This window comes from Erpetoichthys calabaricus, chromosome 5, assembly GCF_900747795.2.
Source record: "Erpetoichthys calabaricus chromosome 5, fErpCal1.3, whole genome shotgun sequence".
Taxonomy (NCBI): Eukaryota; Metazoa; Chordata; class Cladistia; order Polypteriformes; family Polypteridae; genus Erpetoichthys; species Erpetoichthys calabaricus.
In genome coordinates this window covers 203,766,684-203,780,317 of record NC_041398.2, presented here as the reverse complement: position 1 = coordinate 203,780,317, position 13,634 = coordinate 203,766,684, and the positions used below count along the sequence as shown (strand labels likewise).

Here is a 13,634-nt window from a genome sequence, read left to right as displayed (position 1 = left end):
CTTTTAATGTATTTGTTCAAACTAATGAAAAAAAACTATGATTTTTGTTTAATCAAAAATCAATAAAGCCCACTAAGACATATCCAAAATTCATACTTCCCAGAAGCCCCTATTTCAGTTTACAAAGTAAAGTAAACTCTGTTTCTACAGCATTATGCACACTCACAAAGTTACACAAAGGCTTTATTTATGTAAATATAAGTTACTTATTCTTTTATTGATCTTATATTTTCTTTTATATATCTTGTATTTGGTGGCTTTGAGGCTAGGGATCTGCACTGGCAATTGGAAGGTTGCCGGTTCGAATCCCGTAAATGCCAATAGGGACTCTGCTCTGTTGGGCCCTTAAGCAAGGCAACCTTAACCTGCAGTTGCTGAGTGCTTTGAGTAGTGAGAAAAGCACTATATAAATGCAAAGAATTATTATTAACATTTTAAAATTTATTCTTTGCTTTAGACATATTTTACAGCTGTTCTAGGGGCTCATAAAATCAGAACCTGATATAAATTTCAACTATTTAACCACATAGTGATGTGTATAGTTGGTGCTGAGAAGCTTTTACAGTAGGATTGACAGAAGCCTCAACTGCAGAATTCTCACCAGAAGGCCACTACACTTACAATCTCACCAAAATGTATATGCATCTATAACACAGAGACACATAATTTAACACAGCACAAAGCAAGGGCGCTACAACCTAGTAACTTCAGTATTATGAACATAATTCTTAAACAAAGTATTAGGGACAGGCACAGCTAACATGGATTAATAAGAATACTATTTAGTTATCATAAATATTGAGCTAAGATACATAGCCGTGTAATTTTTGTTTTGACCCAAATACGGAGATTTTATGTTGAAGGCCCATATGAGACGAAAAAAATAAATAAATAAAAAAAAGTAGATAACCTGTTATTAATGGTAGAATAACACTGTTAAAAATGGACCACTAAAGTAATGTTAACATATTATTATCTTTTCAATTTGTACCATATGTTATTTGCTACTTCTTCAGTAGGTGACTGTTGGTTTTAACAAACATTACTTGATGTCCATGTGATCGGACTTTTTACACTTTGCGGACATGTATGCTAATAATTTCCCTCCTGTTGATTTTAAATAGTTCCCACAACCAGCAAACAAAACAGATCCCCAATAAAATAAATGTAAAGAACTTGAATGAGGAAAATTCCCGCTCATTACAATAAAGAGAACAAAGAACACGAATTTATAAACTTTTAATTAAAGTACATCTTTTTTCATACAAATGATTGAAAATGAGGCAGTAATAGAATTCGACTTGAAGATGACCCCTAACTCAGCGCTTTTACCATTTGCTTTCAAGAAGAATATCAAAGATATTCTTCAAAAAGTCACTTTCAATACATCTATTTTCTTTAATTCTTTCTTTTTACGCACAAACATTCCAGGTCACACCAATGAACATTTTCATTTTGTCCAAGGGCAGAAGATCCATTTCACTTCCTACTTTTTATGGAAATCCAGGATTCTAATTTACCTGTTACTTGTTTATCTGTAATATGCAAGTTACTATTAATTTATTTGCATGTATCATTTGTTATATTTAATTATATTTATTTTTCTTTTTACTTGTAATTTTTTCTTTTACATCACTTGAGCTAAATGTTTGTATCAAAATGCGCTATAGAAATAAACACTGTTGTAACGCATTACACAATCATTTTATCACAACTGTTTTTTGGATGTTAACTGGGGATGTGCAAAGCAAAATGCCATGCAATCAGAAGCACATATTAAAAAGTATATGTTCTTAAGTAGACATGATAGTGCCTCCAAAGCAATGTGTTTAAAAGTAATACATAAAAAGTACAAATGTTTTCAGAGTATTGTGTGTATATTTATACTTAAAACAATTTAAAAAAATGCATAAGTTCTCTAGAATATATACTGTGTGTAATAACTACGTACATTTCTGAAATAATGGATACCCAGTCCTGTTATAGTGAACTTCTCCAGGTTGTCAGTAAGGCTGTCCTTCTGGTATTGCAAGCAATCCTTGCTTCCATTTGGGAGGTGGGCATCATCCCAACTGACTGGAAGACAGGATTTTTCATCACTATCTGGAAACAGGAAGGTGATCACCTGGATTGCGGAAACTACAAGGGGATAACATTGCTTTCAGTGCCGGATAAGGTCCTTGCTTGATTCATCCTCAATAGGATCCGTGATAACTTGCTCACCTACTAGCGACCGGAACAGTCTGGTTTTACACATAAAAAGTCTACCATTGACCACATCCCGGCACTCAGGATTCTCATGGAGCACAAATGTGAATATCGGCAGAGTTTCTTTGCAGCATTTGTCGATTTTCGTTTTTCCCAGTTGATTCTGGGTTTTATCAGGGGTGTATTCTTGCTCCTACTCTGTTCAATGCTTGCATGGACTGTGTGTTGCGCAAGGTCGTGGGGTCCAGCGGCTGTGGGGCATCTGTTGGTGAAGAAAGATTCACTGATCTTGACTTTGCTGATGATGCTGTGATCTTTGCAGAGTCAACTGAGGCTCTGATCGGGGCTCTCGAAAGACTGAGGTATTTTTATTGATACCAAAAAGAAACACTTAAAGCAATGAGTGCTTTCACTTTAGAGAAAAATTCCAGTAAATGCTATTTCAAGAAACTGCTTGGTGTAAATGCACAAATGTGTGAACACCTACCACCACCAAGTACAGTTTATAAACATTACCAAATAAAAATCAATATATTTTCTTATCCTTACTTGTAATAGTAACTATTAGTGACCACTGGCAAAATTTAACAAAGCATTTTTTGCAGTGAATATATCATGTTCGTCGGTGACCTTTCTCAACAAAAAGTTTCCCGGAAATTTGCCATGTGGCTGGCTTAGATGAACATTTTTTTTCCAGCATCCCATGATGCTTTGCAAGGCCAACACAACATCACAAAGCTGTAGCAGCCACACCTAGAACTTCCACACGTGTACTGCAAGTGTAATCCCCCTCTCATTTTACGTCTGACAACCTGCTACATGTATGCATGATATCCCAACACAATCTGTACTCCTGCCAGCTTTGCATGTCTTTAAAAGAAAAAGAAAAAAACCTGCTGTACTTTCATTTGAGTGGTTAATTTGCTGGCCATAATGAGAATATTATGAGTACTGCCACTGAACATATAACACTGATCATTGTTCAGTCACTCACTCACTGCTGTGCCACATTTGCACTCATAACATTTGTGTAATTAGCCATGTGCTGCTATAAATAAAAACAAGGCTTAAAAGAGCTATCTCCTAACTCAAATTAAAAAAAACATGAGACGCTGTGAAATAATAATAATAATAAAGATTTATTACTATTTACAAGGCTTAAATGATGAATGAAAAAGTGTGAAGCTTAGGCACATATAGTGAGGAAACAAAAAAGACGTTTCAGCTGCAAATGGAGCCGAGACTTCAAACGATGAAACATGCCAGGCCCACACCACTGCTTCATCACACAGCCAAAGATTGGAGCTCTGAGTGCAATAATATATTTTATTTATTGTTACTCGGTGGACATTTGTTATATTTTGTTTGTAGGTATCATTCTTTCTTCATCTTTTGTTGTTTGAGGCACACTGGTCATATTTTTGGCCACAATAATCAGTCCAGCATAGCTGGCAGACACTTCCCTAGCCTTCAGGTACAAACAGAAGATTGTTGCACCATTATACAATGTAAGCCTGCCCCCCTGAGTTCAGCGAAATTCCTTAACTTTTCTGCAATTACACCAAGCTCATGGCAATGGAACATCTGCAGGGTTTACTTATCACTAGTAACTACTAATAACTTTAGCATTTGTCAGAATTTCTTAAGAAAGTTCAAGGTCATAGGAAATTTGAGCATATCCTCCAAACACTGACAGCAAGGCAGGAAATAGCCTTGAATAGGGTGCTAGCCCATCTCATGGTCAATTCATACAGTATATAGCCACAAGCACACAGAGCCAATAAAGATTCACCACACAATCTAATCTGCATGTCTTTGGAAATGTGATAGGACAGAATGAGTACTTGTGGGAAATCCTATGCACAGTGGTCACAAAGCAATGACTGGGCATGGGATTTAAACCCAGTATGCTAGGTATGTATTGAGGCTACAGACCTACCCACTCTGCCCCTATGCTACGCAATTAATATATTTCTTTATACATAAATAATTACAATAATTAAATATACTTAGATAAATAATTTGCTCTTCAGAACCACAAAAATGCATTAAGATAAAATACAATATTGGTTCTTTGTTAATGCCAAATTTGACTGAAAAAATTAATTTTTAAATCTTTACCTACCTCTTCTTTCCAAATTGCTGTGTGACTTTCCATTTTTATGATGAAATACATCTTGGAGGCCAGGTCGAGCAATTACTGATGACTGTTTTCGAGTCCAGGTACGATTCCTTGAACGTCTAGGAAGAAAATAAGCTTTTTCTCTCTTTTTGTTTTAAACTGCACATCTCATACAAGCTTCTAAAATATTACTAAGATTTGCATAAGAACTTCTTCTTCTTTCGGCTGCTCCTTTCTAATCCTATCCATCCTCGTCACACCCAGTGCAAATCTTAGCATCTTTAACTCTGCTACCTCCAGCTCTGTCTCCTGCTTTCTCGTCAGTGCCACCATCTCCAGCCCATATAACATAGCTGGCCTCACTACCGTCCTGTAGACCTTCCCTTTCACTCTTGCAGATACCCGTCTGTCACAAATTACTCCTGACACTCTTCGCCACCCATTCCACCCTGCCTGCGCTCTCTTTTTCACCTCTCTTCCACAATCCCCATTACTCTGTACTGTTGATCCCAAGTATTTAAACTAATCCACCTTCGCCAACTCTACTCCCTGCATCCTCAGCATTCCACTGACCTCCCTCTCATTTACACACATGTATTCTTTCTTGTTTGTACTGACCTTCATTCCTCTCCTCTCTACAGCATATCACCACCTCTCCAGGGTCACCTCAACCTGCTCCCTACTATTGCTACAGATCACAATGTCAGAACGCTGGGAGGAAATGCAATCTCCAAATATACAGGTCAGGAACAAAACCCTGCGTTTCCCTGCAGTTATAATGTAACAGGATTAATCACTACACTACTATGTCTTCCTACCTAGAAATCAAATCAATTCATATTTTATTTTTATAGGTCTATTTAAAACAACTGAATGTGTGTCCTTATACAGCTTGTAATATAATACTTTATTGAAATGGTTTACAAAGACCTTGAACTAGGTCAACAGATTAGGAAATGGATGGATGCATAATGTAACTAAATGCAAAATTTTGCAATACAAAACATTAAACAGAAAAACATGTAAAGTCCATATTCTATTGCTATAAATAAAGTAGTAAACTAAACATAATCATATTCATTTTATGTGCAAAGTATTAAATTACAGTACAAATGAAGTAAAGGAAAAAAAATGGATTATTCTCACATTAAAAAGAGGAAAAGAACATTCAAGACACAATATTTCAGCTGTATAGATTTTATCAGGTGAGACATGGCCCTTCACTTTCTCCATAGGAAAAACCCACAGTACTGACCTGAATTCTTGTGTTTCATCATGTTCTTTATTAACTGTATCCTCCTTTTCTTCCTCATCACTGCTTTCTGGAATTTGCTGACAGTGAACTTCATCTTGCTCTTCAATTTCTGCCAACAGCAATTGGCTTTTTGTCCGAAAGGCTGCAACAATTCGTTCTAGAGAATAGGCAGGGGGACTGGTGTGTACCTGAACATAACCATAATAAGTTAAGTGTGGTAATAACTAGTAAATCATCATTACTAAATAAAATGTGATATTTTGTGAGAATGCATGCTTATGAAGAGTGTTTACTACAGTCAAGTATCTTAACTGCTTAGATGTTCAGTCCTATATTATTTTATGTTTTTTATGTATGGCTCACTACCATATTTTTAGAGCTAATTAATACTCATATGATCTTTAGAAAAAAATTAACCTCTCTCTTTAAAAACTAGTCTTTATTCTTTTAATTAATGATTTCATAATGTTACCTTTCGTGTGGTATTTTGCATTATGCTTCTTTCAGAAAGATCTTGAGGCTGACTGTTGGAAACAGGAACACTGTAAGGTCTTCTAGGAGACTTGGTATTAACACTAGAAGTCCCATCAACAGATAAACAAGACTTGCTCAAGACCATGTTTGTGTTGTGCAATTCTTCTCTTAGTCGGTTGATTATCAGCTGCTGCTCAACCATTTTTTCCTTCTGTAAAATGGATAATTATGTCATTCTTATTAGGCAAACATATTGACATTCAAGTATAATAAATATGATCTTGCTAAAACTAGAACATTCTAAAGGCATTTTACCTCATCTTGCCATTCAAACTATGCATTTCTGATACATTTCCTGTTGTCATGATTATGAATAGTGCAACGCTTTTAGGGTGCAGAGCACAGCAATCCCTGAAAAAAGTTTCAAGAGCTACAATCCTTAGTTATAGGACATCATAGTTATAAAGGCTATGGTTCAAATAAAAAAAAAGCTGAACTTGAAAGTGGGTTTAAAAAAAGAGGACTAGTTGTTATTTTCTTGACTACCCTGAAATTACTTTCTTTCAATTCCGTCCATCTTGAAAATCTTTGGGGTGAAAACTACTCAAGTCACCCCCACCCACCACTTCCATCTGACAATTTTTGGCCTAAATGTTGACTTAATATCCTGCACCCTCTATCACAGTGTCTCTCTTCATCAATTTATTCCCTTTTGTTTGCTACGCATGTTCAACTCCCAGCAAACCTGTCTTTTAACAGATATGACAAGTCAGTTTAACTAGTTAGAATGTGGTACAGCTTCAAGACAAGGGGTACTCAGTGCCAGTCTTGGAAGTCCACAGTGGCTACAGGTTTTTGCTTTAACCTATTTATTAAATAAGAACCCATTTATTTACTACTAACATAATATGTTTTGGGCTTAGTTTTAGTTAACTCCACCTGTTACGATTCACAATCCTTAATTGGCAATTTTAATCTGCATTAAGTTTTTAATTGTTGTCTGTTTTCTTAACCAGTTATCAGTTAATAAAGAGGTGCAAAGACAAAGGAACCACCTACTTTCCAGCTAACATGCTTCCTCTTAAATCTGTGTACATGCAACATGAAGTACCTGAGTTAATACAAGTATATATGAGAGAAAAGGGAAGGTTCACAAGGTACAAATCTGTTCCGGACCACAAAACATATAATGTTCTCAGAAAATGTGACAAAAATTTGTCTTGGAAGAATGAATGCATTAAAAAGCTATAAAATTAAATATCAAATTTAATTATCTAGTAGGCCTGGCTTCTAATTACGAAACCGGATGGAATGAAAATCTGCAGCAGCTATAGATGTGCAGGGTGGGAGTGGAGTAACCCTGTCCTAGACCTTTTCCCATCCATAATTTATTTTACTGCAGAAAAACAAAATATGTATTTCCAATCATATGTAACTTGCCACTTCAGTAGCACAATACTTTCTTTCTTCAGGACTGCTTTATTGCTGATTTTCAAGTTTACACTTAGTCCATAGGCTGAAGGCATTTCTCTCACTTTTGTGTAAAGAAAGGTTGCTATTACAAACTGTGTTTGTTTTAGGCTCTATATGAAAATGAATTATTCAGTCATATTGCTTTTAATATTCAAACATGCCCCTTGCACTGTCTTGGTGCTCAGGTTTTAAGTTACATTTGTCATTTCTTGCTTTTGGACTTGCCGTGTTTTGCTTATGTGTTTATGTACATTTCATATGGTTCTTTCATCTCTTATTTTAGACTTCCTTTTTTTTTACCCAATCACTTACTTACTTTTTTTTTTTTTACTGTTTAGGGCTTATTGTGTATATACTGGACATTCTGCATGGGCACTTACCTATGTCTTTTGCACCTCTTGAACCTTAAACCTTGGTCTTTCCTGCAAGTACCCTTAGAGCCTTTGTGCATACTGACCAGTTACAGGTACAGACCAACAGAAAATGATAGATGTTTTATGATCCAATACCAGGGCCATCTCCATGTTAGACCCATATCTCCAGAGTCACTGAACTACATTAGGTTCTTAAAGATCACTTACTGTCCAGTACTGATTGATGGGTCCTGGGTAAATATTTTAGAAACCTCCATTTAACCCCTATCAAATTTAGAGTAGGCTTATAAGTTGAACTAATGTCTCATTAAACAATTGTCTAGTACTTAAAATTATAGGAAATGATTATTAATATTCTGCTTTCAAGGCAAGACCCAGCTCTCTCCCTCCAAGCCCTTTATACATCTTCCTCTCCTGCTAAATAGTTCAAATTTAAACATATCCAAAGCCTTCTTCAGGAGACAAAATCTATTTTACAACAGTAAAAAGGCAGACTTACTAATCAAGCATTTGCCACTTTCATTTTTGCATTGTGTGTATCACTGTAAATTCATTACAACCATTATTTTGAAGAGTTTATTAGCCTACTGTATGTTCTGATTTCACCTAGCCCACAAATGCCCCTTAAATTTCCCAAAAGACATCCTGCCATTTGTGTGTAAGATTTAATAACAGGCTAATAGAAATATGCAATTATGATAAAACAGTTCCAGTAATTGTCCAGGATCAGTTTCTGCCTTGCAAGCAGAGAATTTTACAATTAATTTTCCATTCATCAGGAGAAGAATTGTCTTTTGACACAATGTGGGATAATGCTTCTATCACAAAAAATTACAATAATACAGTAATTGTGGTGTTATTACTAGAAGGGAATGATAGCTTTCTGGTGAATATAAGAAGCAAAGAGCCAGAAAGTTGCTCTCTCTCATTAATGTTTGCTTCATGTTCCAGTTCTTCCAGGTTTACATGTCTTCTAATTTTCTACCACTATCTGAGGGCAGAGGTTACAACCATTAGCTGAATTATAACTGCTAAGTTCATTTTGTTGATGCCTTTAGAGAATTTTGGAAGCCTTGATAGGTCCACAAAAAGATTTCCCTGTTATCTTACTTTATGTGAATTGTGTTTCTGTTTGTTTTTATAATTACAAACTACAGAACACTAAAAAGTACAGAGTCACTGAAAATTACTTAAATTGTACACCTTTGCAAATGCTGATACACACTGCATATATCATACATGGATATCATAGCATTTGGCCATACTTAGCATTCACATACTTCAGGGTTGTATACAATAGCTTGTACGTTTTTGGCTAATTAATAGATGGACAATTACCTGGAGCTTTTGTTTGCTTTCTTCTTCATCAAGGATGGCTAAATGTGCTTTATTCTCTTCAAGCAATGCATTTATCTGGGCTTGTAACTCTTTTAATTCAGCTTCTTTCTGACTAAAGACATTTTCATCAGCAGCTAAAGCATCCTTGGGGAAAAATAGAAAATTATTTAAAATAGTAATCATAACTTTGGAAACTTTTGCCTGCATTTTAACCATATAATTTTTTGATTATCAGTGGTCTGTTTATTGTGGAAGCTACCCAGAGGATAGTTGCTTACAATTACACTTTAATATCCACAGAAGTAATACTCGTAGTTCAACACTGGCAGGTTGTATGTAAAGACAGTGGAGAAACTGAGAGATACATGAAGCCTTGTCAGTTGAAATATAAATATGATTTGTGAACAGGGCCAGATTTTCCTATAGGCTAACTAGATAGATAGATACTTTATTAATCCCAATGGGAAATTCACAAACTAGGCTTCAGCCTAGGGCCTCAAGATCAAGAGGGGCCTACATTCAAATTGTTAGCAAAATTTTATTATCTCTCATGTAATTTACAAACTTAAAAATGGAAGGTGAAAGGGCCTCATAAGTGGAATAGCCTAGGGTCTCTTTTCATATAAATCCGGCCCTGTTTGTGAAGTTGTGTATTGTTGAGATAACAAGTATCATGATCCATCCATCCATTTTCCAACCCGCTGAATCCGAACACAGGGTCACGGGGGCTGCTGGAGCCAATCCCAGCCAACACAGGGCACAAGGCAGGGACCAATCCCGGGCAGGGTGCCAACCCACCACAGGACACACATAAACACACCAAGCACACACTAGGGCCAATTTAGAATCGCCAATCCACCTAACCTGCATGTCTTTGGACTGTGGGAGGAAACCGGAGCATCCGGAGGAAACCCACGCAGACACGGGGAGAACATGCAAACTCCACACAGGGAGGACCCGGGAATCGAACCCAGGTCCCCAGATCTCCCAACTGCGAGGCAGCAGCGCTACCCACTGCGCCACCGTGCCGCCCAAGTATCATGATTTTGCCATTAATTAGTTTTATTTTTTAAGGAAACTTAAGATGGCATAAACATCACAGATATCACAACATCAACAACTCCTCATAAATTAGGCATGTTAAGAGAGTCACAACATTTTGGGAGTACTGGGGGTTTGTCTTGTAGGGGAACCTCTGGTACTTGTACAAAAATATCCAACCACTTAAGTACAGTATTAGACTATATGATTTGCCTTTACTTCTGTCTCCTCTCTCTGCCACACTCAAATAGAATGACAAAATTCTTTTTTATATACTGAGTATTACATGGTCCTTTAATTTGAAACAGGCCACTGTAGACAGTATATATTATTTTCTACAGTGAGCAAAATATTGTGCTGAATAAAAAATAACTTCAGCTAAGATAAATTATAGACAATGAAAACAATACAGTTCTTCAGTCACAGTTATTATGGTGACAAATAAAACAGTGGGTAGTGCTGCCACCTTATAGCATGGAGACTGGTAAGCTATAAGTTTGGGGTGGGCGTGGGGTGTATACACTGCCTGTTCTCATTATGTTTCCTTTCATAGTTGTAACAATGTCTTTTGGAAATTCTAAACCAATCCCTCTACAAATGTACTTTGGAGTAGAATGCTGTCTAGGGCCTATTGTGCCTACTAATGCGTGGGCTGGTTCTAGCTTCCTATAACTCAGGCCATGATTGGATCAAAAAAAAAAAAAAGATAAGAATGCATGAGGCAAATGTACAAACCAACTCTGCATGTTATTCTAGTTTGTCACAAGAAGCCACATATACACTACACCCATTTTGGGCCATATCAAGCTAATTAAGAATCACCAGTTAACCCAGTTGGCATGTGTTTTGTAGGAGAAAACTTAGAATAAACTCATAGAGATAGAGGGAGAGTGTCAGTTGGACCCACCTCTAAGCCCACATTCTGGTAACTGTGAGGCAACATTGCTAACAACTTCAACCACCACTGTTCCATCCATATCTACATCATGCTTAAATTTATGCTTTTCAAAATCAATTGCAATTACAAATTTTTGGCACCAGCTTAGCAGTGTAGACAAGTGAGCTAAGCAGAAATAACAATACAGTAAAATGTTCCACATCATATTAAAATTTTCACACTTTATATTGTAAAGGCATGCTACAGTATTTACCATACAATTGCAAGATTCATAGTAAAAATATCAAAAATGAGTAGGTAGTATACATATTTCTGTTTAAAAAAAGCATGAAAATAGCAATTAAAACAGACAAAAAAACAGGAAAAAAATCTAAGAATCATATTCAGTGTTAGTTTAAACAACTAGGGGGCTCCGCCCCCTGCTCGCTTCGCTCGCCAACCCTTGGTGTTGGGAATGACAAAGAGCGTGATGTATGAATGAGATATAGAATAGTGTGACGGTGTAGATGATGCAAATAGAAAGCAAACAATAAAGTGTGTGGCACAGTGTAAAGGTTTATTTGAAAATGTCTTTGTACACGCCGTTTAAGTGTAAAAGGTAATTCCAGCTCAGAACTTGTAAGGTCATTTAAGATGGTTATTGTTGTGATCAGAGTCAAGTTTGTCAGAGCTGTGTTGTGTGTCTCTCCAGGAAGTAATGGAATGACTTGGGTATTTATGTTTTCCACATTAATATTTTTTGGACATAATATAGTGCGTTGTGTTAAAAGGGGCATTTGGTCTAATGAGATTGCTGTTCCAAATGTCTCTGTAACTAAGTCGTCGCAGATAAAGGCTTGAGGAATTGTAATAATATGTGGCTGAAGTCCATCTGTATTGGTGAGTGTACCATCTCTCAGTTGTAATAAGCAATTGTTATGATCTGGTTCTGGACATCGTATCTTTTTTACTAACTGTATCTTTTGAAAGTAATGCCAATTGTCTGCGTATTTTAAGGTGCACTGAACAATAGCTGAGTGCATGGCATCTGGAAGAATAGCTAATCACTGTCTAAAATCTCCTCCTCATAAAAGTACCTTTCCTCCAAATCGAATATTATTATTCATAAACGTTTGTAGAAGTTTATGAATGGTGTTGAGTAAGTGACTTCATGCCATTGAACATTCATCAATAAACAACATTTTTTCAAGACGGATGTCATGTGCAGTGCCACCGTTAATGTTCATAGTGGATACCGATTTGTAGGATCTAATGTAGTTGATAAAGATTTAACTTTCAGGTACATCGTCAGTTATAAGCTTCTGTAGATATTCAGTATATGAATGTAAAGAAGGCAGTCTAATTTGACCCTTTTGACAACAACGTGTAAATGTATAACTTGTATTGCCAGTTGTTTCTTCAGGGAAGTGAACTGAATGACAATGATTGCAAATGACATTCGTTAATCCGAATGAATTTTCCTGGTGTATGTTTTTCTTGTGCCGTTTGAGAGGCGCGTTGTTGCATGTGTAGTATTTGGGACGTGTTGTTTTGGAGCTGTAATCGATTTGCCTGTGCTGTGTGAGAAGCCCGTTGTAGCCTTCCTTGCCGTTAACGTATGTCGGAGACGGGAGGTGTTTCGTTTTGAATCCGTGCCTGTTGCGATGCAGCACTTTGATTGATAGTTTGCGTCATGTGGATCTAGGATGTAGATTTGTGCATATTTGCGTTGTTGATTTGTTTCAGGGTGCACTGTTCCAATGCGATGCAGTATTTGTGCACATATGCGAAAGCAGTATGGGCCATTGCCTTTTGGTGGCCTGATATTTACTCCGGTATATGCAAAAGCAAATGAACTATTGTAGGATTTAATGCAGTTCATAAAGTTTTTACTTTTAGGTACATCGTTAGTTAGAAGCTTTAGTTGAGCTTTGCGTTTTTGGAGTCGAGACATTTTTTCTTTTAGAAATATGGATAAGTAATAAGGAGTATTGCACTCACTGTTAATATGGAGCCTTTTCTGCGGTTGAATGGTTAATAGTGCCTTATTGTAATGAGATCCACCTATGCTGCATAGCCGTCTATTTTGTTGTTTCTTTCGTGTTCGTGTGTTTGTTCCTGTTATCATTTCCTTTTCGTTTTGTACCCGTGACCGTGTATTCATGACTTGTTTCTTTCTCAGCATGCGAAATATGGATAAGTAATAAGGAGGATCGCAGTCACTGTTAATATGTTTCCTTTTCTGCAGTTGAACGGTTAATAGTGCTTTATTGTAAGGAGATCCACCTATGCTGACACCTATGCTGTCTAGTGTGAAGGTGTTGACGTTCACTTTAGAATATGTGGCTTTGGGTGTCACTTCTTATGGATGTGTGGGGGGGGGGGGGTGAGGATTGTTGTCGCGCGAGCGTCTTCTTTCTTTTTGTGTTCCTGTGTCTTGTTGAATCCCCCTCTTTGTGTGTGTCCTGTCCC

At 36.7% G+C, this 13,634-nt stretch overlaps 1 pseudogene; it reads right to left on the bottom strand.

Annotated features, from left to right (window-relative positions):
* Positions 1-13,634, bottom strand: part of LOC114652183 (kinesin-like protein KIF27) — a 50,845-nt pseudogene that overhangs the window by 20,462 nt on the left and 16,749 nt on the right.